The sequence below is a fragment of the Ochotona princeps genome, chromosome 5, assembly GCF_030435755.1.
Source record: "Ochotona princeps isolate mOchPri1 chromosome 5, mOchPri1.hap1, whole genome shotgun sequence".
Classification (NCBI taxonomy): domain Eukaryota; kingdom Metazoa; phylum Chordata; class Mammalia; order Lagomorpha; family Ochotonidae; genus Ochotona; species Ochotona princeps.
In genome coordinates, this window is record NC_080836.1 from 48,408,436 (window position 1) to 48,435,176 (window position 26,741).

Sequence of the window (26,741 nt, forward strand, 5' to 3'; positions counted from 1 at the left end):
ATAAATGACCAAATTACTCTCATGCAGATATTTTTCTACAATTTATATCATTTCAGCAATCTTGTATGTATGTGAATCTGAATTAATCACTCCACATCAACCTCACATTTCATGTAATAAAATTCAAAATTACTTTCTAACAGAAAGTAGAAATGACAGATGACCCCAGCGATTCCACCAGTTGGTTTTTGTGAACGCTCATTACGAGGAGATTTATTAGCCAGGAGAGGGCAGTACAAAACAAAGAAGAGCAGTGCGGGTGGGAAAAACTTTCCTGGGAAGCAATAGGTCAGCACATTTGAACTCCTGTCTTATAAATTTCACTCAGTTCTCTGTACTCATTTTTGTCGATACAATAAAATACAGTGAGTAACCTTCTACACTCACGTGGATGTTCTAATGCTTTCAGAGCACAGCAATCTGTCAAGTCAATGAGGTGATACATTGAACAACACCGCGCCACAGTGACTGCTCAGGACTGGCAACAGGGTGCCAAGGGTGGCCTGAGACCGGGGCCTCTCCTCTTCTCCGGGCATTGTCACACACTGGACACTCTGGTAGAGAACTCACCTTTTCTTGCTGACTCCTCTGACTTAGGGTATTGGTCACGATCACAATGAATTGAAAGGAAAAAAGGGGTGAGGGGGCAGGCAATGCTGGAAATTGAAAAATTTTGCTCTTCTGATATCCACATCTCAAGGATAAACTATTGCGGATAAAGTAAAGGGCTAGTGATAAGGGGAGGGGACATCATTGAGGAAATTAAGGGAGTAGGCTTTCTTTGTAATGAGGGAAATTATCTACTGCTTCAGGGATCTGAGCTATTTATCCTGATTTTTAAAAAATATATTTGAAAGTCAGGAGTTACAGAGAGAAGGAGAGAGGGGAAAAAAGAGAAAGAGAAAATCTTTAATCATCTGGCTCTTCTCCTAATGGTCTCAAGGGCTAGTGCTGGGCCAGGTGGAAGCCAGAAGCTAGGAGCTTCTGGGTCTCCCATGTGGATGGTAAGGCCCCAAGTGCCTTGGGCCATTTTCCATTGCCTTTCCCAGGCCATCAGCAGGGAGCCAGATAGGAACTGGAGCAGCAGGACACAAAGCAGTTGCCATATGGGATGCCAGTGTCACAGGTAGTGGCTTTACCAGCCACAACAATGGCTCCTCTTATCTGATTTTTTTAAAGAAATTTTTGAGGAAGCAGTGTACATATAAATATGGCGAGAGAAGTGTTTCAAGTAAAAACTAATCTGCAGATGTTATTTTCCTGTTTGATTGATAACCTCTATAACACAGATTCTCTGCAGATTAGTTCATTTCATTGAATCTATCAGCTGCAGAGAAGGAAAAATGAAAATTATATATATGATACAGCCCTCTTCTCCTTCATGAACCATAATTATAAGCATCATGTTATCTTCAATTTGTGGCCCCAACACTTCTGTCTCAACAACCTGCACAGCTTCGCTTTGCCAATGTTCCCTGTGCTGCTCATCTTTTTCTCCTCTCCTTTTGTCCACAGAAGCAAGCACACACACACATCGGGTATATCCTAAGCCGCCAACCATACAGTGACTAACACCACTAAGCTGTTTTTGGCCTTTCAACAATTTTCTGAACGTATTTTTGATACTAAGATCACCCACTAATTGCTGAACACTCCCTCCCTCAAAAGCCACTGGCTTCTGCAGTCAAAAGCTCAGCTGTGAAATTCTGTCCACCAAAGTCAGTATTGATCATGTCAGGACACTCTGACTATATGCGAATTGCAGCAACTGAACACAGCCCTCATTTTCTTAAAGCATCAAGTGTTTTAATAGTTGATTTGATTTGGGCTGATTTCACAAGTGGTCATAAAGGCTTCCTGTGAATTTGAATCCTTTCATTAGAGTCTCGGTTAATGAGGATGATTGACTGCCTTGTTCTGGGTCATCTACTTCCAGGTTGCTCTCTAATGTTCAGCCAAGAGCAGAGCTCTGCTCTGCAGTAATTCACAAACTGGCTCTTTGGTGTATGTGCATGCTCCAGGGCCAGTTTCCAGGAAACAGGCTCAGCAAGTTTAGACGGGAGAGAGCCAGGCTGAGCCATGGCATCTCCAACAACCATTCCAGGAACCTTCTCCCTCGGATATGAAACTCACACCTCTGAGACATTTGAAATTCAAATTCTGTCTTTAGGGCTCAAAGCAAAAATAGCAAAACTGGCCACTTACCTGATTACTGATTCCAGCTGGTGGGCTCATTTTCAATTTGGTTGATTCTAATTTGTTGTAAAGTGCTATGAAACACCTTCATTTAACTGACATCACATAAAACTCAGGGTGATGCTAATTTCTCTTCCAGGAGCACTGCTCATTAAAAAGATGGGTGTCACTGTTTCCTCCCTTCTCCTGCCTGTGCACCTGGATTTCAAAAATAAGAATGCTCCTGACCTGGAACGTGACTCGAGGAGGATGAGACAGGCAGGCCTGGTGCTACATAAGACTTTCTCAAGTCTGGCCTGAGAACCTTAGCCTTGTGTGTTCAGCTTTGCTGGTGTCGAAAACATATGGGGCTCTTAAAAACTGCTTACTTGGTGGCCATCACTTTATTTTGAAATCTTGCCTGGCTTCCCCAGATAAAACTTTGTTTCCTTTTTCTTAGTGCAAAAAACCCGTGCTGTATTTTTTGTGCTTGCCCCTTTCCTCCTCCCACCATCTTTGGTCCCATGACGGGTCTGGCTCATTTGATCAGAGGCTCACCGAGACCCAGTAGACTGCTAGCCTCCAGTCCCTCCGCTGGGATCCAGTACCTCTGCACGAGAAATCTATTGTTTGTTATTTTTGTTTCCCTATATCACACTTTAAGCCCGAATGCCTGTTAAAGCCAGACATTTCCATTTACTTTGCTGGAATAATATTTGGCCTAAGGTATGGCAAGGATGGTGCTTTTATGGAAATGTAATAATATCATTAATATCCACATGGCAATAATGCTGATGCTTGGTGGCTCCCTGCATGTACCCAGAGGAGGAAATAATATTGTCCTGAGGGTAATCTATCAGAGGCAAGGCCATGGAGCTAACAGATCTTTGGCAAATGAAGCTGGATAGTCTTCAGACATTGTTGTCTCTATAAATTCCTCACACTACTCAGATTCTCCACATTTTGACAGAGCAGTTATATAATGACTATTTACAGCCTGTGCTTGTGTTCCAAATAATTAGTCCAAAGGTATACTTTGCTTTCCAGGTACCGGCTTCTTGCACAACAATCTCAGTACTGATAAATGATAATTTAATTCATTTAGTATGTGATACTCTCAGACAAAAGCTATAGGAGAGAAGAAGCAAAGTACATTCAATCTGATGTACTACCAATGGTAAGAAGTTCTACAGAGTACAGCACAAGAACCTAGTGGTTAAAGTCCTTACCTTGCATGCACCGGGATCCCATATGGGCACTGGTTTGTGTCACAGCTTCCCTATTTCCCTTCCAGCTCCCTGCTTGTGCCCTGGGAAAGCAGTTAAGGACAACCTAAAGTCTTGGGGCCTTGCACCTGGGTGGGAGACCCAGAAGAAACTCCTGGCTCCTTGCTTTGGATAAGCTCAGCTCAACTTTGGCCATTGTGGCTGCTTGGGGAGTGAATGAGCAGATGGAAAATCCTTCTCTCTGTCTCTTTTTCTTTCTGTATGTCTGACTTTCCAACAAAAATAAATACATCTTTTTTGAAGAAAAAAGAGAGAGAAGTTCTGCAATGAGATAATACCATGGAATTTGGTTACCTGCCAATGTGATGATTATTTATACCCACATTCTGAATATCTACTCTTATTGTACTGATTCCACAAAGACAACATGGAACTGGCAAAGAAAGACATAAGCCAAGAAAGGAGATGATGGGATGAAAAGTGATGGCTAATGGAAGATTCATGTGAGAGAAACAACAGAGACCCTCCACAACTCTCTCCGAACTCATGGGCTCCTATCTTCATGAGATGCGTGGGAGACTGAAGGATAGCAGGGTACCAGAATCTGAATTTCTAAGTCAGAATTCATGAGTTCAAATCCTGCTCCCTGTTTAGAGTTCTAGGACCACTGCCTTCCCTGTATTCAGGCAGGTTTCCTGAGTGTGTCTCCTGAGTGCCTGTGTGAAACACGCATAATGATGGCACCTACCTTGACAGGGTTGTGCTAAGAACTGAGCTTATACACCTGAAGTACTTGGCATAGTGCTTGCTAGACAGTATGTGGTTAATGATTATTGGCTCATGATCACTGCCCTGGACAAGCACAGTACTTCAACTGATTTCCATGCCTTCAGTATTCTCACAGCTCCTCATAATTCTGTTTAACTGTTCCCATCAGCTGCAGATGGATCTGAAGTTTTAATATGGTCTGCCCTCAATCGACTTCAACAATGTATGCTGCCATTTCCTACTCTGAGTCTTCCCAGGGTGGACTCTATGAGTCTGTGCTCCTCTAGGAAGCTTACCCTACCTTCTTAGTCTTGCATGCCAAAACAATCTCCCATCCAAGTACTAACCAGGCCCGAACCTGCTTAGCTTCCGAGATCAGATGTGATTGGGCACGATCAGGGTGCTATGGCCGTAGACACTAAAACAATCTAGTACACTCTGCTCCACCAGAACCAAGCCAGGAAAAACCATATCCATTGTCATACAGCATGTGCTTGTTAAGAGAGTCGACATTTACAGGAAATTAATGATGTCTTATAATGTCTACCACATCTTGCAAAGTGACGTCCTGGGCAGCTCTCCTCTGGATTCATACCATGTCCCCTCAACTGTCAGCTTCCCCCAGCAGTGGGGTGCACCTTGTAAGATGTAGTGAGATCCCATGACTCTTCTATTCTATTCCAAGGCCTCTGACGGCTTCCCAATTCAGTGTGGAAACCACGTCTCTGCCGAGCCATCAGAACTCGCCTACCCTGCTCCATCTCTGATCTTACCATTCTCCCATCTCCCCCTCACTGCTCTGGCTCCAACCTCAGCAGCCTTGGGGCTCATGTTGACTCTGGAGCATCCAGAGCTGAGCACCTCTGCACGTCCCCATTCTTCTGCAGGAAGTGTTTCTCTCCCTCACCCCCAGCATCACCTCCTTCTCCTTCTTTCATTTTCTGCTCAAATGTCTACAGCTGCTCTACACTACTGCCCTCTCTGTATCTTTATCCAGAATTTTTCTTTTTCATAGCATTTATCACCACCTGACAAGCTTTATACGTAAGCCCTGCCTCCACTGTCACATGCCCAGCAACTATGCTCCAATGAGTCCAGGAACTTTACCTGCCTCTTTCATGGCCACGAGCCCAGCCCTGGCAGTGAGGCAGTGTTAACCAGCATTGAATGCATGCAGGTACAAGGTAACAGATGAATCTCTAGGGCACTGGCACTGAGCTCAACTTCTGGCACACTACAGTATGTACATTTACTATCAACCCTCTCTCTAGGAACATGGGGACAAAACTGACATAGTATTCATATTGTTGCTATACACTAAAAACTCAAGGCTAAGAGCCTCAGACAAAATAATTATTCATCCTTTATAAGAAATTCTACAAATCTGTCAGATCATCAATTAGCCCCCTTTGTTTTTATCAGAGTCAATAAATTAACTCTTGACTCACACAAGTGACTATTGGGTAACATATCCTAGGCAACCATGATTTAAAAGACTGGTGTTTATCAGAGAGGACAGTCTAGGTCACCTCCAAGTGAATCACAGAGATTAGCACAGATGCCAGCCTGGACAAAGGACATCTTTATATTGGAGATGATGGAGTGCAGCAATGGGCATTGTAAGTCGCACCAATAACCTTCTTAACAATTTTTTCTCCAGGAGAAAAAACCCAACCAGTCTTGCAAGAACTAGTCCCAGAAAGAGACATGCAGTGCGAGGGATGGAATGCAGCGCAGTAGACCCAATAGGAAACTGCCCAAGATCTTCAGGTCAAGAATGAGGTGACTGTTCTGTACCTGCTATAGTTATTGGTGGTCAACAACTCTACACTTCACTCACTCCTCTCTGGGACTCAGCTACAATTAGCTCCTCGGTCCCCATCAGCCTGCTCCCTGAAGGCAGCCTGCATTGCCTGACTGGTCCTGTGAAGAACCGAGGGCCTGTGGTCTCGAAGCTGGACAACTCTGAGGGCCATCTCGGCTCCAAAGCTCCCTCTGCTGTGGCTGAAATGTAATTTTATCCTAATATCTTCCTAATTCTACTTCTTTTACTCTCTCAGACACATTGATCTTGTTGTTTTCGAGGGAGCATTCCTCAAAAACAACAAATAACAACACTACTCTGTACAAATCTATGACCTTGAATCTTTTATTTTTCCTGCAGATTCTTAAAACAGTGCCCATGGATGGGTGCAATATGGTAATCTCAGATGTTTTTCATTATCAAATGTATAGTATGGTGCAAATGGCAAACAATTCTGGAGGAAAATAAGTATATTACATGCAAATTTTCTTTGCATTTCACTTACAATTAATATTCCAACTGGTGAGTAAAATCAATAGTTAGATGGAATTCTAGGAAGCCACAGACACTATATGCAAGTTGCTTTGGTGGTCAAAAGCTTAAATAAATATTATTTCTATATAGCAATATGGGATGTTTGAGAAATAAAGCAATCATAGACATATGGCTGCCTTTTTTTTAATAAGTTGGGCAAGTTCCAGTTCATCAGTATCATTTTGGGCACATTATAAAAGCCCTCAACAGCCTGACATAGTGAAACTGGCTGATATGGAGTCTGTCCTTTAAAATACAACTGTGAAATTGATATTTTTGATCCCAAATTTCCTTTAATATGTTTAAGGTGGAGCTTTATGAGCTGGTTGACAGCAAGGTAATGGAAATGTCCAATAATCATTATGTTATTATTGCTCATTTTGAAAGCAATGAAATGGCATAATCAATGAAATTGTAGCCTCATTTAGCTGCTGGAGGTGATATAGCAGCGAGTTTATAGTTTAATTCTTCAGAATGAAGATGAAGAAAGTAAAACCACAGAAATAAACACACTATGTGGAGAATGGCTGATCTTTTATGTCAGGCTTGCCAAGGATACTCAACATTTTTATAAGGGGAAGGTCAGAATTAATGTATTTGCTTTGGATACACAAAGGAGATTGTTGCTTAGCAGACATGGCTGTTGTAAAGTCCTTTATTTCCAAGGTTGGTGGGGGGAAATAAGAATTGTAGAGGTGTGTTAACCTGGGGTTTTAAATCTTGAAAGTCTCTAAGTTTTAGGCCTATTCTCATGTGTACACTTCTGGGGAGAGAGTGTGTGGCTTCTTTTCAGATACTCAGCAAGGCTGTGTCCCTTCAAGTCTCTGCCACTGCTCTCCCAAATGTTTGTAATCTCTTATGCAACTCAGAGGTGAGGTCTTTAGCTTGTCTATTTTTTAATGGTTGTATTGCAGTACATGCATACAACTGACATGCCCTTAGCTGCAGTACTTCAAGCGTAAGGTTTACTTTAAGAGGCATATATAAACAACCGCGAAACCACCACCAAAATCAAGACAGTGGGTGAACCATTGCCCTAGGCAGCTTCCTTGCATTTCTCTTTAATTCCTGTTACCATTTTCTCGCTGCCCTGCTCTACTCCTCTGGATAAAACACTGGCCTGTTGTCTGTCTTGGTAGATTAGTTTGCAAGTTCTAAAGTCTGTGAGGGCACTCATTTAACATGTACTAAAATTTTTTCTGGCTTCTCTCAAACATCATAACCATTTTTAAATCTACCCATTTTGAAATCAGTACATTTTCCCTATGAAGCAACCACTAGGCTACCACACCAGGTCCAAAGTTAGCTTTTCCATTCACTTTGGTGTATTTTCTCTAACTTGTTACAATTTTTCTGTAATGCATGGAATTTGAGGATAAGATTTGTATAGATAAACTCATTTCCATCAGTGTGTTCATATTTAATTACATGAGTACGTGCTTTGAAGGAGACAAATTATTTCCAGTCTCAGACATGGACTATATTGGGGAGCACTTAGGTTTGTTGAATTGGAAGTACCTGCTGTAGGTGTGTCTTCCCAGAACAGTGGTAGTAAGATGGTCATGAGAATCCTTAAGTCTTTTGACTCTCACACCATGTGTACACATGATTGTGTTACTATTCCCATTTTGTGCTCTAGGATTGTCAGGGAACAGTGGTGATAAGATGGCCATTAACATCCTTAAGTCTATTGACGCTCACAGCATATATACACATGATTGTGTTACTATTTCCAGTCTGTGCTCCAAGGGTGTTGGGCTCTTATAGTCTAGGGAGGAGCATAATTAGTTTCTTGCTGAGGACATCAGAGGACTGGGAAGGTTTTCTTTGTCCGTCTAGCAATCGTGCTGAGTGGGTTCCCTTTGTCCGGTCACTTCTGGCTTCTCCTTCTGAGTTCTCATTTTACCTTGATCTGTTTTATAGAGCTTTTTCAACAGTCACATATTACTAGGAAACACACACAGCTTGAGACTTGACCTCCTGGCTTCCAGACTGGGGAAAGCTTTGCAAAAGCTAAAATTAATGAGACGGTAAATACATTGATATGAGGGATGCTACCTGAACCAGGGGCCAGTGCAGCCAGCAGAGGCAGAACTATCTGGCCAATACACAAAGCCCAGGGCCACCCGAAGGACTGTGAGCCCAGCACTTGGCTGTGGCGGCCTTCCATACAGAAGCACTTCTACACATGTGGCCAGCTCTGCAGAGCAGGAGTGACCTGGTCCTTGGCCTGCAGCACGCTGTGCTGGCCCAGACAAGGATAGCTACTTTACCTTCATTTCTTGGGTTATATGGTGCACTCCAAAGCTTTTAGAGCAAGAAGGCAGCAGTGAGTGTAAGGTGCACAGCAAGACTGAGTAACTCATGTCTTCAATGTGAAGAAATTAAACCAATTAAAGGGGTTGACCTCACTCAAGGTTAGCCTAAAATATAAAGAATTTGAAATCAAATCCTGTTTGTCTTATATAATATGAGACTTTGGGGAGAGGGAATACCTTCTCTGTGCCTTAGATCAGTAAACACTCAAAGTAGCCAGCTGCCAAATACACCTGTTCCAGGTTCACATGAGGTCTGAAATGTGTGCAAGGATGTTTATCAACCATAGCTTGCCTCAGTGAGGAAGTAAAAGGGCAGCTGCACCTACCTGTCCAGTGTGCTTCACCATGCAGGCAGGTGACGCTGTGGCACAACCCGGGCAGGGGTCTCACTTGGAGGAACATCACTCTCAGATTTTCCCCAATTATGTTACCTGTTCCAACTTTCTCTACCATCCTTGATGGATTGACTTGGATCAAGAATTACAGAAGAAAACTGGCTGCATAGGCTACAACAGATCTCAACATCAAGGTGAAATATTTAACCTTCTAGCAGAAACTGCACAGTCACTGGTACAGTAAGAGAGAAAGCAAAGAATAATGGGAATGTGGGAAGAGCTTATGGGATACGAAGATCAAACATTTCATAGGGAAACAGTCTGTTCTGTTGTCCTATTCAGTTGAACATTTGTCCTGCACTTTTAACTTCTTAAACAAATTATGTTTAATTGCTCTGAGAAAATGAGCAGGGATTGGCTCAGCAGGCTTCTGTGGTGAGCTTCAAGCTTGCCTACAAGAGTGACATATAATTGCAGGGAATAAAGGTCTCACTTTAGCACATGATTGAATCTGAAAGATCCATAGCCTTCTCCCCTGTTCCCTTATCCCTCAGCCACGGCCATCACCACACCCTCCCTTCTGATACGATGTGACTTGCATCTCTCCTTGAAGCGCAGAGAGACTCTGTGGCCAGAAGAAAGGAGGTGGAAGGGGTAGCTGATTGCTTCCACTTAGGATGGTGGTGGAAGAAAAAGTGTGAATGCCTCTGCCAGAAAACTGAGGTGCCAGCTGGTGGTGCTGAGGTCCCTAGGGTAGTCTCCAAGATGTACAAAGATGTTGGGCTGCCAGTTGGTGGAGTTATTAACAAGTTTAAAACACACAGAATGTGTGCAGAAATTAAAGCCCCACCAGTCAAGACACAGAGCACATAGAGGAACCGCTGGTTTATCTGTTGTGTGGTACAACCACTGATTTTCTTGAGTAGTACTCCTTGATTTTGCACTAAACCCTTCTGACATCAATGGGCTTTAAAAAAATACATGTCTAATAAAAAGTCAAGTACTGAAATTTTATCTCCAGAAAGGCATATTATCCATGTAAACCATCAGTCAACATTTTCTACCCATGCTGGGGAATTATATTTAAATCCATGACTACCCTAAACAAGATCAGCAGACTGGCACTGGCTGAGGCAGCATTAGAACCAGCTTCAACGGGCAGCAGGCACTTTGAAAGATTCTCGCTGAAGCAGACAACCCAACGGGAGTGTTTACACAGCTCTCTTTTAGGAATGCATTGCCTGCCCTGGCTCCCTAATTTGAATGATAACTTGACCTGTCAACCTGCTTACAAGGGAGCTAGACTGGAGCTTGCTGATGGTAGACCAATTTGTCACCTCCATTTTCTCAACACCCAACCTGAGGTCTGGCACTTGCAGGCACTGGATGAATGAACAAATAGGGGATCAGTAAGCACCTGGTGGCTAAGATGCGGGTGCTTTTCCAAAGGCTCTTTTCTGCCCGCAGAGCTCACGTTTATGTAGGGCGGATCAAGGCAAAGTGATGAAAGCTGTTTTATCCCACCTCCAGCTTCCACTGTATGCTGCCCTTCCCATTCCACAGAACTAACTTCCCCAATCCGCTTAGAAACTTTTAAAACTCCTCTTCCTCTCCAATGGATAAAGACTGAGGTAGCACAAGGACAGACAAAACACCTATTGGCTCACTGGTGCACAACCAATGCCCAGGATGTTGTCTGGCTCTCCAAAGACGTATGTGTATGCTCATGGAATGGAGTGAATGAAAACAGCAGCATATTGGGCCCGGCAGCGTGGCCTAGTGGCTAAAGTCCTCGCCTTGAAAGCCCCGGGATCCCATATGGGCGCCGGTTCTAATCCCGGCAGCTCCACTTCCCATCCAGCTCCCTGCTTGTGGTCTGGGAAAGCAGTTGAGGACGGCCCAATGCATTGTGACCCTGCACCCACGTGGGAGACCCTGAAGAGGTTCCTGGTTCCCGGCATCGGACTGGCGCATACCGGTCCGTTGCGGCTCACTTGGGGAGTGAATCATCGGATGGAGGATCTTCCTCTCTGTCTTTCCTCCTCTCTGTATATCCGGCTTTCCAATAATAATAATAAAATCTTTAAAAAAAAAAAAGAAAACGGCAGCATATTGCATCAAGGGTAACGCTAACTTTTCCAGGCATTTGCAATTCCTTTTCACCTTCACCTGTTATTATAAACAGAAAGATGCACTTCAGAGTATGGCAACGTTAGGCAGTTTGAAAGTAGAGGAGATAAAACTGTTCCCCTTTGGAGAGGTAAGCTTAGGCCATGTCTCTGTGCCCCACATTTCAACAAGCCTAGGGAGTTCTGGCATCCTGATGTGCTTTCTGATGACAGTGTACTGACCCTCACACCACCTTCTCACCGTCTGCACTAGGATACACACTAGAAGCTGAGGCTGCAGCAGGAACTATTATAGGATTACCCCCTTGTCTCCAACAATACCACAATTTCACTTTGCTCTCCCTAAAGTACAATACAGAATTTGGCCTAGTTCTCCTATAACTTGGTGCCTGCTCTCATCCCAATTTGAAAATCCAAACTGGCATGTGAGCTTTGTGGTACAGCTGGTTAAGCCTATAGCTTCCTGTATTGCAGCATGCAATAAAGTTCCAGCTGCCTTGTTTCTTTTCTGATTCCCTGCTGGTGTGCCTGGGAAGCCAGCGGATAATGGCCTAAGCGTATGGGCCCCTGCCAACCACAAGGGAGACCTGAATAGGGTTCTGGGCTCTTGGCTTCAGCCTGGCTAGGACCACTGTGGCCATATAAGGGAGTGTGGCAGCAGGTGTAAGACTTTCTCTCTTGTCTCTCTGTGGTTTTACCTTTAAATAAATGAATACATCTTTTTTTTTACAGCCACAAATACTTCTAATGTCTGCTTGCTGCATTTCCCACCCATCAAAGCTCCTAAGGGGTAAGTATAGTACTTCTCCAGGACTCCTAAGGTTGTACATGAGAAAGTACCTGTGGCCTGCTGAGCTGGCACCTGCAGTCAGGAGACTGCAGAGGGAGGGAGTGGTGACAGGTGACCTATGGGGAAATTTGAAAACAAAACAAAACAAACAAAACAAAACAGCTGTATATTTCAACAGGTATACTATGAGCATTCAGTCAGTACACTTACTGTTACACAGCATGAGCTATAAGATGATGTCTGACTTAATGCTGGGGAGACAAAGACTTAAGTAACATGGGCTGGGGCAATGGTTCAATTGGCTAAGCCTCCTCTTTAAGTGCTGGGATCCAGCTACTTCCCATCCAGTTCCCTGCCTATGGTCTGGGAAAGCAGTAGAGGATGGCTCAAAGCCTTGGAACCCTTCATTCATGTGGGACACCCAGAAGTGGCCCCTGTCTCCTGGCTTTGGATTGGCTCAGCTCTGGTCATTGTGGCTATTTGGGGAGTGAACCAGCAGATGGGAAATCTTTGTGTCTCCTTCTCTCTGTAAATCTGCCTTCCCAATAAAAATAAACAAATCTTTAAAACAATAAATAAAAGATGCCAGTATCACAAATGTTGCCTTACAGAGCAGAGGGCAGATCCACAGACAAATGACTCCAGCAGAAGGATACTGCAGAGGGATAGGAACAAGCTGCCTAGAGAGCTCTAGGTAGGCTTCCAGGGGAAGTGATACTTAATCTGTGCCTTGGAAGAAAAGTGGGAGTGAGAATATCCCAGACAGAGGCAAAAGCGGAAAAAATTGGAGAGATGCACCAAAGAGATAAGACTGGGCAGCTTGGGGGGACCCAAGCCAGGATGTGGCTTGAGGCCACATGCGTGTGCTTAGGTGTGAGTTAATGATGGCTACTAAAGCCAAGGGAAAACGGTACTATTGGTCATACTGACTATCCTGGTCTGATCAGCACATAATGTACATGCAATCCAAATAGCGTACTGTGTCCCCTACATTCGCATGACTGTTAAATATTAAGTAAAAACAAAATAGAAAATGTCATTAATAAACTACAATTGGGGGAGCCATCTAAAATCTTGATTTGTTTCTGTAATTAAAAAATTACTTAAAACAGACTTGCTGGCTGTGATTAAATATGCCATTAAATATGTCTGATAATTTTGAAAGTGCTTTAAAATGAAAACATTATACATGTTAGAGCCATTTTGTATATTTACTGCCTATTTTCTCATGTCAAATGTGAAAAAAAAACATAGCATATTGTCTAGATGAAGACAGATTACCATGGCCTTGAAGTGCCTGTCTTTTAAAAACTCTTGCACAGACAGCTCCCACCTCGTATAAGCGAAGGCTAGCTCTACGTGAAGTGGCTTTCTGCTCACATGATTCATTAATGAAGAAATCACTGTATTTCACTGTATTTGTTGTCCTAATTGAACAGATAAGAAACCCTCTCCTAGGGAATTCACTTTTCTTTCCTGATACAGTTCTCTTACCACCAGGGTAATGGAGATAACACACACACACACACACTTTTTCCTCCAGTGGAAGTACTTCTGACTTGATTTTTCTGGCTTGTGCCATTGTTTGTTTCACGCAACACTACATGAATAAAGTTAGTAGAGGAAAAGCTGGTTATAGTTTGAAGGGACCTTGTGGGGTGACTGACTCAGGTCTTTCATCTTTAGGTGGTACTGCCTGTTCATCTTTTAAGTTCAGGAGAACCTGTGTATCCTGCAGTTGGGACTGTCTACAGAAACAAGTTCTAAACCTCTTACCTATGATCTACTTGCATAGGAGGCAGGTTATAACTTTATTTCTGGCAGTACATCTCAATGCTTGGTGGATCCATGATCTTACTTTTAGGTGGGAAAGTGATTACCTAAATAGTAAGACTTAATCTCAGAGACTTCTCATGGCATCACTACTACCATGAATAACAAATATCAACTTGTATGCCTTCAGTAACTGAAACACTCATTAACCACCTACCTGAGGGCATCAGAAGTCACTTTCAGGAAATAATTATCTTAAAAACCCATTAGGTTCATAACAACTCAATAGTTAAAACTCTTAGCAGCCCAGTTATAGTGGACCTGCATGTCTATCATATTCATTAATGATTAAAAATAATATTATGGGAAGAATGGGTACATGCAGAAAGTCAAATATTTTTAACATTGCATCCACAGTCACAGACTTTCATTAGGATTTCTCTACATTGGGATTCAGCTGTTGCGTGTACATGGCAAGTACCACTGGCTTATGTAATACATGGATTTATGAAAACTCCCAATCTTGTTTGAGACAGAGAGAAGACATGATTCTAAATGTACAATTTCAGAATGTTGCTCTTTAAGCTGACAGTCATGATAATTAGCAAAGAGGGGCTTTTGGTTGTTGTGGCTACTGTGAGAAATTATTTGAGAAGAATGACAGGAGTTGGGGCTAGCATTGAGGCCTAGCAAGCTAAGGTTCAAGTCCTGACTACTACACTTTTGATTCAGCCCCTACCAATGACATAGAGAAGCAGAGAAGGTGGCCCAAGCACTTAGGTCCCTGAAATCACATGGGAGATGCAGATGAAGCTTCCGGCTCTCAGCTCCCAGTTCCTGGCTTTGGTCAGGCCACTCCTAGTCACTGTGGCCTTTGGGGGGAGTGAACCAGCATATGGAAGATTCTCTCTCTGCTTCTTGTGTCCTTGTAACTCAACCTTTCTAGTAATAATTTCTTTGTTAATGACAGGACAAACTAAAGAGCCTACAGTGATGATACACTGGATCTCTAAGGAATCACAGGGGACTAAATCTCAAAGGGCCACCATGGTAATGCAGCAGGTTGAGCAGTTCCTGCTTGCAATGTGGCTAGTTTAAGTTCAAGCTGTTCCATTTCTATTCAGCTCCTTGCAATGTGCTTGGAAAAGCAGCAGAAGATGGCACAAAGCATAGGTTTCCCAGCCACCCTCGTGAGAGACCCAGAAGGAGTTGTGGCCCCTGGAATCAGCCTAGTGCAGCCCCCACTGCTGTACTCATTTAGGGGAGTGATCCAGAGAATGGAAGATCTCTCTCAGGCTCTGTGTCTCTCACTCTCTCGTTTTCACTCTGCCTTTCAAATAAATAAAATACATCTCTGTTTTAAAAAATCAGCTACCCCAAATCTATCCATGGAACAACTACTATAATTTTTGCTGTGGTCCTTGCAATTATATGGGGACTTATGAACTTCTAAACTATCACTAAACTTTTATAAAGGGGTCAGATACCACTTACACAGAAACAATAAAAAGTGATCTGAATTTTAAATGTGAATTTCTTCCCTGACAGAAGAAAATACCCATGTAAGTCTTACATACATGAATACTACAAATGGACCCAGACTTTTTATGTCAGGTAACAGAAAAAGAAAAACGAGCAGTACAGATGTCACATTGCTCCTGGGAATGAAAAACAGAGGGAAACAAGCAGAACACATTTTGGCAAGGGACAAGACAAGAAAGGAACACTATGAGGTCATTATGAACTGCAGGTAAATGTTCTCCATGTAAATAAAGCTGTTGATTATCTTAGGGGAAGGAGGCCATCAGAGGAGGATGTGAAGTGGGGAGGGGGACTTTCCTGCCTTGTGCAATAATGAGGCTGAGTACCCAGAGGAGTCACCAGTAATCAAAAACACAGAAGAGGAACTGGAGCAGAGCTGCTGACTTGAGGATGATCATCAATAATGTACCAAGGAATAAAAATCAGAAGACTGACAGCAGTGAAAAGGGCAAACAAGACTCTAGGCTGTCTGTGTAGCCTCAGAGACAGCAAGTCAGCACTGCTTATTCTGATGCTATTTAAGGCAGCAAGATCTCATCATTAACTCTGAGCAGATCTAGTGTTTTCTTCCTCTGGAAGAAATCAAATGAAAAGCTTGAGTTGTAACTAAAGTCAACGTGTGGTTCCAAAGACAGAAGCAAAGGCAAAGACAAAGCACTTGCCAGCCATACTGCAGTCATGCCACAGAGCTGAGGTCTCCCACCTCTTTTGCCTTTCTTGGGTTTGTCATAATCCTATACTTTTCAGATGTTAAGATTAGCATGTTCATCTGTCCAATCTGTTTAATCGAGTCATATGAACAGATTTCTATTAGCCAATAATGAGGTGTGTAAGTGCTCTGCAGTCTTGTCAATTCCATGATTACATCACTCCATGGAAGGAAGCCTGCAGTGCTCTTGAGAAAAAAATGTGGAGTTGTCAAACTTAATCCAAGAAACAAGTAATATTTCTCCTTTGGACTGATGTATTTTGTTCAGGTCTGTTCATCACTGAATAAACCAGGTCATTAAAGGAGATGATACCTGTAGCTCTGATCAGAAACAAAGAAAGTGCTAGCTATGGTATTCCTGCTGGCTGCAGCTGCAATGCTGATGATCTCACAGAGGCTCTCAGCTCTGAGCTCCCCGTAGTCGGAGTCCTGCACTAAACCACTGGAGGCACGCAGCAATTCTGCCAACCACCATCATCCTGTGCTCTTCACAGGGAGATTTTCATTTCACTGACTGCCTATGATAAATGTTGAACAAGTCCTTGAGTTGGCAAGTTTCTCATTCTGATTTCAAGGATACTGAATTAATTTAGAATAAATGAAACTACCATTAATGATTAATAATATGAAGGTACTTCAAGACGTTTACAGAAAAAAAGGAATCGAAAAATAAGTCTATTTAGGTGGGAAAAAAAACTGGATCTCCACAAAGTTCTCAAGAAATGTGTATTATGAAAAAAATCTATTTATGGAATTAAATATTCTCCTTCACTAAAATAAGCATTACCTTTTAATTCCATCTTCCATAAACTTCCTGAGGTAGCCTAACACTGCTGAGACACACATCCTGTAAGCATCAAGTTTCACCCTATGAGTTTAGAACTAGTATTTGCCCCCACTTTCTTTTTTTAAAATTTATTTATTATTTTTAATTCATTAATTACATTGTATTATGTGACACAGTTTCATAGGTACTTGGATTCTTCCCACCCCTCCCCAAACCCTCCCACCATGGTGGATTCCTCCACCTTGTTGCATAACCACAGTTCAAGTTCAGTTGAGATTCCCCCATTGCAAGCATATCCAGAGAGATGAAGCAGCCGTCCCAAACTCACACTTCCGGTGAGAGATGGACACAGGGTCTCAGGGCAAGCAGGCAGATTGGTTTGCTGGCACTTATACCCCTGATCAAAGTGTGTGTTGCCTCTCACAGTTGAATAAGATCAGGACTTAGGAGGCAGCACTGGTACCCCACTCCCTCCCTAGATCAAAGAGCAGGCAGCACAGCATCTAAAAAGCTTGATTCTGTTGCTACAAAGCAGTCACAAGGCATGATCTTACATGTGGGGACCCAAATGATGACCAAGGGAGAGAATAATATACACATGAAAAAGCCTTCTTTGTTCTCCAGCAGGACCATTTTAGTGAGAAATGGGGCCAACATTTCTCCACATAAAATACTGTCATCATCTTTTTGATTCCAGTGCCATTCAGCTCAGAGTTTTTAAACACGTCAACACTTAAGAATTGGATGGCTGAACCTGGTTCAAACTGCAGAAAAGTAAAACATCTTCGAGCAGTTTTTTGGTTGTTGATATTTTATGTCTTTTTTCCTGCATTAAGAAAAAAAGAGATCTCCCCCTCCCCCAACTTCGTGAAATGTTCATCTTGTTAATAAGAGGGAAAAATATGTTGCTGGGATACTTGATGTTAATGGAGCTGGTTTGGTTTATGTTAAATGACAAGTTTAGCAATTTACACTTTAAATTCCCAAGAGATCATGTTCATGCTTAAAACCACCTTAAAAAACTACAGTATTGTATTTGTGCAAATTCAGACAACTGTCTAGGATACTGAGCAAACAGGTAAGAAGAGAGGCAATTTCACTGACTGGTCATGTGAAGGACGGCATTCTACAACCTAGCCTACAGCTATAATCAAGAGCTGTACAGAAGCACAGCAGTCAACACTGAGCCTCAGCCAGAATGTTCAGGCTAGACAGTCCTGGGAGAATAACTTGCACACATCTCTTGTGTGCCCCCATCTTCCTAATACTGACACCTTTCGGTCAGAACAGCTGGGAGGAACGGGGAGGTGTTGAACTCCATTGCCCATCAGCTGTATCAGAGCTTGAAAAGTACTCCCAGCCAACAAAGGGATCAACGCCAGGGTTTTATCCTGCCAGCAGCATAGCCAGTGAGGACCCAAAATGAGAAAGAAACTGTGATGAACAAGGGAACCATAGTTTCAATTTCCAGGAGTCCACATTTTGGTAAGTGCAACGCCAAGTTGATCCTCAGGATGAATGGTCTTGTAAACTGTTGTTGCTGAGGAGCTTCCCCAGGAAGGTACTCTTTGTGCTACTCCTTATACTCCCACCCAGTGTCCCCAAAGAACTCAGGATGTTAGAAAGCCAATCTATGCCAACAAGAGATGGTAACTTAGCCTGAGGGTTCCCTGTGAGGATGGCCAGATAGTGGTGGATGATAAGAGTTATGGGAGCTGAGCTGAAGACTTGGATTTTAAGCGCATTACACTTTATTTGAGGGGATTTTAAAGAACATCAACCACAAGCCTTCATATCTATTTACACATTCAAAAACAAGTACATTTTTCCAGATAAGGAAAAATGGAATAGTACAATTAAGAGTTATTTCCATGGTACACATTATAGACAGGAAATTATTTAAATTGCAGGAAAACTAGATCAAGAAAGCAAGCACAGCAACCACCCATTACAGCTAAATTAACGAGAAGATAAGCAGAAGAAAAATCACAACTGGGGCTAGCACTGAGGTGTTGAGGGTAAAGCCATGCTGCCATCCCATAAAGACACTGCTTCTAGTCCTGGCTGCTCCATTACCAATCCCGTTCCCTAAAAATGTGCCTGGGAAAGCAGCAGAGAATCTGTCTATTCCTTGGACCCTTGCCCCCACATGGAAGACCAGAATCAGCTTCTGACAGGTGCAGCTCTGGCTGCTGTGGCCACTTGGAAGCAACTGATGGAAGCTCATTTTGTCTCTCTCTCTCTCTGTAACACTGTGTTTCAAGTAAACAAATCCTGTTTAAAAAATCATGATCAAAGTAGTCCATTTATACACAATAAGAACTTATTTTTATATCTATGACAATAGATAAAATTTCAGTTATTAGAAGAAAGCTTGGTGTGAGACATAATACAAGAGTTAAGTAAGATGAAAGTTTAAGAACAGATTGGAAACATTAAAAACATGGTTGTTGTAAACTTTAAAACAAAACAGAGATTCTTCGCCCAACAGAGTATGTGAGAATGCAATTTATGACAAAAGAAAGTATGCCTATCATGCATTTTCACCAGTCTACCTTACGGACGATCCAGTTATCTAACACAGCAACAAGAGCAGAGAAGACTACAGTGGTCTGACACTTGAAATTCAGGTACCCCTAAGACAAATGAGAAGCAGTGTTCACAATCACATGACACTCTGGCAAGATTATGCATAACATTAATTTTAGACTAGCTGGAGGCCAGACAAAAACATATATTTCCCATTTCCAAAGAGTTAATCTGCCATGGGTCTACAGTATGTTCAAACATATATTCACCACTCAGTTTTGCAGAAGCTGAAATTTGGCACTGCTCTGCAAGAGATATTGGCATTAGGCTTTTAATGAGAAATGCTGAGATAAAAATGATGAATTCATTCTTGCCCGGGTAAGGCAGTAAAAAATGATTGCAAATCCAGTTTCTGGAACTTAATTCTGGGAAGACAGAAACCTCTGGGATACCCATCTTACTTAGTAACACTATAAATCTGTACAAAATGTGAACCCCCAATATTTGCTACGACAGCCAGTAGTTTCATTAGGACCAACAAAACCTAAACGAACCCTATAGATCTTCATAAAATTTATAATGTTGTATTGTAAGTCAACTTGATAATTAATTCAACAAATATTCACTGAAAGTTTCCTAGGTACTAATCATTATTCTAGTGGTCTAAAATCCATTTGTCGACAAAGCAGACAAGAAGTCCAGAGTATATCGAGCTTAGTCCAGTGATTAATTAGTGAACTTTCTCAACAAGACCACTGAGTAACATTTTCTAGAAATCACATTTTACCAGACATTATCCATCACATTATTCAGAGTCCAAATTGGCAATTCTATAGTAGGAATTTGACAACAGGAAACTGGTGGAATGGTGCACCTATCATTAAGGGCATAGCTGCAAAGTAACAAATATTGGCTATATGGGAATCCTTGGCCTATACTGTAAATATTTTTCATGGCTTAATAACCTGCTTCCATACTTTTCTAATGATGAGACATTTCACGATGGACATCTGAATGAAATTAGGAAAACCAGGTCAGAAGAAACCACTGTTTTAAATTACAGACTTGCCCTGTGACTGTCATTAACATTGGGTTATCAAGCTGTGTGTGGCAATTTGCAGGGCAGACAGGAGGGTGAATGATGAATTTAGGAGTGACAGTATGTCTGAAGGGAATTAAAATGGAATATGAGGGAGAGCTGTAATACCTGGATGAGATCTTAGTTTGATGAAATTGGAACTCAAGAGCTATAAGGGAATGTTTGGATGAGTTTACATCCCATCTCCGAGAAAGAACTAATATGCTGTTGCTGCCTTATTATCCTGTGCAGATGAATGCTGCCATCTTGCATTTTAGGTGGGAGCACATAAGGATTGAGGGAGCACTATAAACAATTCAACAGAGTCTTCATAAATGATCAGGGAAGTCATGTAAGATTTGGGTATCAGAGGGTGATCCTCACAGCAGACATTCTTATCAATTCTCACGGATACACAGGACTCCCTCTCCATTACCAGAATGAGTTAGAACTTCATGTTCCAATTGTCTTAGATTAGTTGCTTTCTGAAACTGGACGATTCAATGCCTACTGAATTCTGGTCCAAGATCTTCTCTAGAGATACTGGTGAGTTATCAGGCAGGCAGGAATCCTTAATTAAAAAGCTACAGGGTCTCATATCTGTGGTCTAATTACCTGGAACAATCATACTTGGTTTTTGTTTTGTAACTGCTTTTGTTGTTCTTATTATTATTTGCTTAGAAAGAAATTCTTAAACTGGCTTTATTTAGGTCTGTGGATGTGACATGCTGTGCATGTAGAATGAAAAGAGGATGTCACCAGTGAGCACTAATGCACTCTACAGGGGATGGGAACTCGGATGTCTTCAGAGGCTTGGAAGACAATGCAAATCAACCACATATAGAACTGTTACCACTCAGAACTGTATGCTTAATTATTTACAGGTCTTCTGACTTAAAGTCACAGCTGGATTTTCATATCCATGTCCTTTTTTTAAAAAAAATAAAGTGTTGGCAACAAATTAAAAAATTTTCTTTATTTGGGTCAAACAAAATGTGTCTGCAGGCAAGATCTGAGTCTTGTGCCACTGGGTTGCAACATCTGCCTTACCAGCAAAGAAACTGTTGGGAACTGGAATCAGAGCAGAAAAAAGGGATGTGGAATGTGTTATTGACTAAAATGTGGCTCAGAGGCTTTGTGGTAAAAATGTGAAGTTCAACAGATTTCAACTTTGGTATGCCAGTAGAGGAAAGGAATTCCACAGGCATTAAGGCACTCAATTAAGACTGGCTGGGCTCATTTCCTCAAGAACTGTGATTAAATTAAGACGTGGGCTAGGAAATGTAGGTTGAAGTAATTGACAAAAACAATCAGTTTCTCACAGTTTGGGCTTTGCTTTACAACATATTCAAACAAAAGGAGTCATGGTTTAAAGTCATAGAAAGGCCTGTAATATGTAATTCTGGTTGAGTTTCTGCCTATTGAATTTAGTTAAGAAAGCAGAACAAAACAATCAGCAGTGAAGCACCAAGTGTACCCCAGCCCAAAGAGGTCTGTCTGTTAGAAGTAAACATATAAAGCATACAGAATCCAAAGGCAAAATAGAGAAAGAAGCTGGCCCTGCTTCCTGTGATTATGAGACACTTGCCAATGAGATATGAGCAGCAAGGAAGGTACATTTTGGCTTCTCCTGCTCTTTAATATTCTTTGCTCTGGAAAATGGGCTACAAATAGCACATCTAAATAGCACCTTTGAAATATATGTCACATTACCCTGGCATAACCTAAAAGCAATGTAATAAATCTTTGGAAGAATCTTCCATCTAGAATGAGTGCTTCATGGTAGAGATCTGAATGACACATAAGACTGCTTAATCAGAGCGTGATGGTGCCTGTAGTGGATGTTGGGGCAATGCCTCACAGCTGTTTCATGAGATCTCAATGTCCCCTCCCCACTGGCCCTGTATCACGATGGGCACTAGTCAGTCTGGATCAATGACCAGGGGAGCAAGGCTGGCTGGAGGCATGCCATCTAAGAGAAGAATGTTCTTATTCTTCACTCAGGGCCACTAAGAATCAAATGTCTACCAGGAAACATGCAGGACCATTGCTACTGGAGGTCTCCTAGGACTTGTGAGGGAGGAGCCTAGATGAACCAACATTGCACAGACCCCTTCCTGGCATCATTGAGATGCTACACAATCTCTACACCTTCATTGCTTCTGGATTTCCAGTTGCATGTGCTAGGGTCTCTTGTCGAAAATTATTTTGGACCAAGTTTTCTGTTACAATCAGTTTATACCATTCCTGTAAGCGGTAAGTTCTTAGGCATTTCAAAATTACCAGAGTGTAGGGAACATTCTCAAAGTTGTCCGCAGGCAGGGTCTGCTTCACTGCCTGTAGCCAGAGCACACATGCCAGGAGTGCACATGGTCCAAAGGATGCAGCATTTGCCTTACTGCTCTTTGGTCATCATTTAAAAATTCTCAGGTTTTGATCAAAGGACCTGAATTTTCATCTCGCATTGGTCCCCTAAATTATGTAGCTGATTATGTAACCAAGGCCAGAATGGTGTTAAGTTGATTAATGCACACAGTCAGTATAAGTAGGAAAACACAATGGATGTATTAGAGAGCCACTGAAAAGAATGAAATTTTACCAATTCTGACAAAATGGTTCCAAATGGAGACCCTTAGACGTAGGAAAATCAGCCCATGTGTAATCAGCAATGTGTAAAACAAACTGATGTACAGGTGAACAAATATATACATATATTCTCATAATGAAATGTATAACGGAGACTAACATATTTGGAAATACAGATATGTTGCATTATGCTTCTCTACTCCCAAATAACCTTGACATTAGGATACCAAATTTTCTTCCATCGCCTATAAGTACAATGTCATAATACACATAAATAACAAAATGTTAGGCTGGTGACTGCAGCTAAAAGACTGTATTATTATAATAATATGGGAGAAATGGTAAGGGTGGAAAATGGGAAGGGAAAAAAAGGAGAGAAAAGGGAATCCCTATATCTGCGAAACTCCATCATGGAAAATAATAAATATAAAAAATAAGAAAAAATTAAAAGTGTAATATTCTGGTATTTAGTATCTAATCCTTTGATATAAGGCCAAAATCACTGAAAACAATCCATGATTCAAAATTTTTTCTCTGTTGTCTCAGAGAATTTTTAATTTTTAATTTTAATTTTTTTAAAAGATCTCTTTTTGAAAAGCAGATTTACAGAGAGAAGGAGAGACAGAGAGAAGGATCTTCCATTTGTCGGTTCACTCCCCAAGTGGCTGTAATGTCCAGCACTGAGCTAATCTGAAGCCAGGAGCCCAGAGCCTGTTCTGGGTCTCCCATATGGGTACAAAGTTCCAGGGCTTTGGATCATCCTCTACTACTTCCTTGGGCCATACACAGGGAGCTGGAAGAGAAGTGGAGCAGCCCGGACACGAACTGGCACCCATATGGGATCCCAGTGCATGCCAGACAAGGACTTAGCCACTAGATTACCATGCCCGGCCCATCTATCTAATTTAAGTTTTTTTTTCTGCTTTTTACCAATTTGTCTTCTTTAAAAGATACATAGTCTATAAGTATCTGATGTAATAACATATTGTAATCTTATTACACTTATTTTTCTAAAGAAACATTCTAATAAGAAGTAAAGCAGTACAAAGAAGTTGAGTAACAAAATCTTGCTAAGCACAAAATGTACCTGGAAGGAGCAAACCTGAGGTTAGAGGGACACACTGGAGCATCATCTCCCACAGGTTAGTGTTCAGCATGCCCTGCCCAACTCTGCAGAGTTGTACAGAGAGAATTTAGAGCACCACTTAATTCAGGCAGTGAAGTATGTGGTGGCTGGCTACTTCTCTGCAAAATCATCAAACTCACTGCACTGTTCCTGGGTAACCCTGCTACAGCCTGCAGCAATGGGCAAGTGTAGGCTTGTGTGAGTTACCATGTGAACTCCTGTTAGAACTGTGGGACGTTCCTGTGGTCAAAGTTTAGAGAAAAAGTCAAATGTCCAGTGGATGTACCAAAACTCACACAGTGCAAGAGCAGCAGATAAACAGCTACAGAGCTAAGGGTGGTCTCCAGAAAGACATAAAATTCATGTTCCACCCCAGGTATAAATGGCTCTCCTCTTAGGCCTGAGCTTTGAGAAACTGCACAGTTTCCACATGGTCTGCATGGTGGTCAGAAAGTGGAACTTGAGTCTCAGGGAAACCAGCAGAACACTAATGAGTAGGTGGCCCTGCAGTTATATCCGGGATGATGACACAAAAACCACCGGGTTATAGACCAATCTGTCTAGTGGCCTATTTTTTTTATTGTATGTTGTCATTTTGATGTGTTCACACCACTTTTCAAGCCCTTTTGGAGCCACAACAGTAGCAGGAGAAAAACCCCTGCCACTGCGTGGTGGCAGAGGCAGTTGTGCTCATCTCAGCAACGGTCACCAGGACAGCAGTGGTCCAGTCCTGGAGTCCCAAATGCCCTGTCTACCCCTATACCCAGCGAGGAGACCCTGTCTCATTTTTGTTAGAGGAAAGTGCATGTTTACCCTCTAGTCTTGGTCTAGAATGGTGTTTTATAAGAGACATTTGACCGGAGGCTATATGCAATGCCAGCACAGAAAAGGCAAGAGAACCATCACATACTGAGTGCCTCTGATGGGATAGCCATTGCACTGACCTCTTCGCCTAATCAAATGGCCTCCCAGCCAAGGTGGTGGTAAGTGGGTTACTTGATGAGGAGGGTTCAAGCACGGGACTGGAGAGATGAAGGCACTGTTTTAAGTTAACATAGATCAACCATCCGAGTTGGACTTTATACAAGTCTCCCTCGCCCTGCACCCAAATGCTCCTGCCCTATCCTCATACAAATGCTCTTGACAGCTGCTGCTCCACAGTCTGAGATGGGGATATTTTAAAAAGTTAATTCAAAAAGCAGGATACAGTACGGAGAACCATGTGGTCACTTAGGCGACATAAACACAGATTTTACTGATATTTGCCAGTAATCAATCAATTTCAAGTGAGTTACATAATTATGGTAAGTGTCCAGTAATGGAGATGGTAGGTCTGTACAGTCATTTCTATGCCTTTTAAAGATTTTAGTTACCTCTACCCCTCAAAGTTGGGGTAGTCCCTTCCTTTGAAAGAAGCCCATTTCATTGCGCATAGAGCCAAGTAAAGGGAGGGCACCAAAAGGGGGGCAAGAGGGTAATGATGAAGTGCTTTCAGACAGCTTCACCAGCTCAGTAAAACCCCAGAAATCACTCAAGCACTGTTAAGCGAATGTCACCTCAGCCTTCCATCCAGTTCCCCAGGACAAAGGTTAGTCACAAGAGCTTATTTTACTGTATTTGCTTTCTGAGTGCAAGACCACTTGAATGCCCCCTTAATTTAAATAATTACAGTGTTGGTCCCTGAAAGAAAATCTGCTAACTTCCTCTGCAGTCAGTGGACAGGAGATGGCAAGTCGGCCTCAGCCCAGCGAACATGAATATTTTATGGATTCTGTTCTTTACAATGATAAAGAAGAGCTCAACTGCATCTTCAGTGCTACCTTGGCCCACATGGCCATTTGTACAGAGACAAAGGCAATATTACACAATGGAAAAGGTAACTCATCCTCCTTGGGAACACACAGGAAGACCTTTTAGTTACCAATTCATATAAAGAAAATGTCTAAGTGTTACCTGTCCTTGGAATCCTAATTTCCTTCTGATAGAGTAATTTGATTCAGAATTACTGCAAGTTATCACTGAGGTCTTTCTGGCTTCCAGACATTAAAGGACAGACTACTCCCCAGTGTCCTTCATCATAAGTGATCCTCAAAGGCCAAGAAAACCCTGCAGCTCTCCTGTCCCTCGTGGCTCCTGGGGACCTTGGGCAAATGACAACAAGTTTAGGCAGCCAAGGGACCCGCACTAGAGAGAACTACTTTTAGGCCTTTTTTTTTTTTTTTTTTTTTTTTTTTGTAAAATTAAGTGAGTCTAAGAGTCTAAGGCAGTGACTTGTCTTCTTTGGTGGGGAAAAAATTCAAGAAAGGCTCAAGATTTATCCTTTGCCTGCAGAGGTGCTCACCTGAATTGAAGGCCTTAAATTTGATTTAAAAAATCATTAGGGGAGAGAATCACAGTGGTGGAATTGTGTGAGAACATGTTTAAACAGATGGAGAAACATTAGTCAGGGTGAAGCAAAGAGGGCACATTTCAGGAAATAGGAGACGACAGAATGATATCAGAGGGGCACTTGGAAACTGATGGGCACAGAAA

The 26,741-nt window shown here is 42.1% G+C and overlaps 1 protein-coding gene across 3 annotated transcripts in view; it reads right to left on the bottom strand.

Moving 5' to 3' along the window:
* Positions 1-26,741, bottom strand: part of STK39 (serine/threonine kinase 39) — a 310,521-nt gene that overhangs the window by 9,855 nt on the left and 273,925 nt on the right. The gene's annotated exons all lie outside the window — the stretch shown is intronic.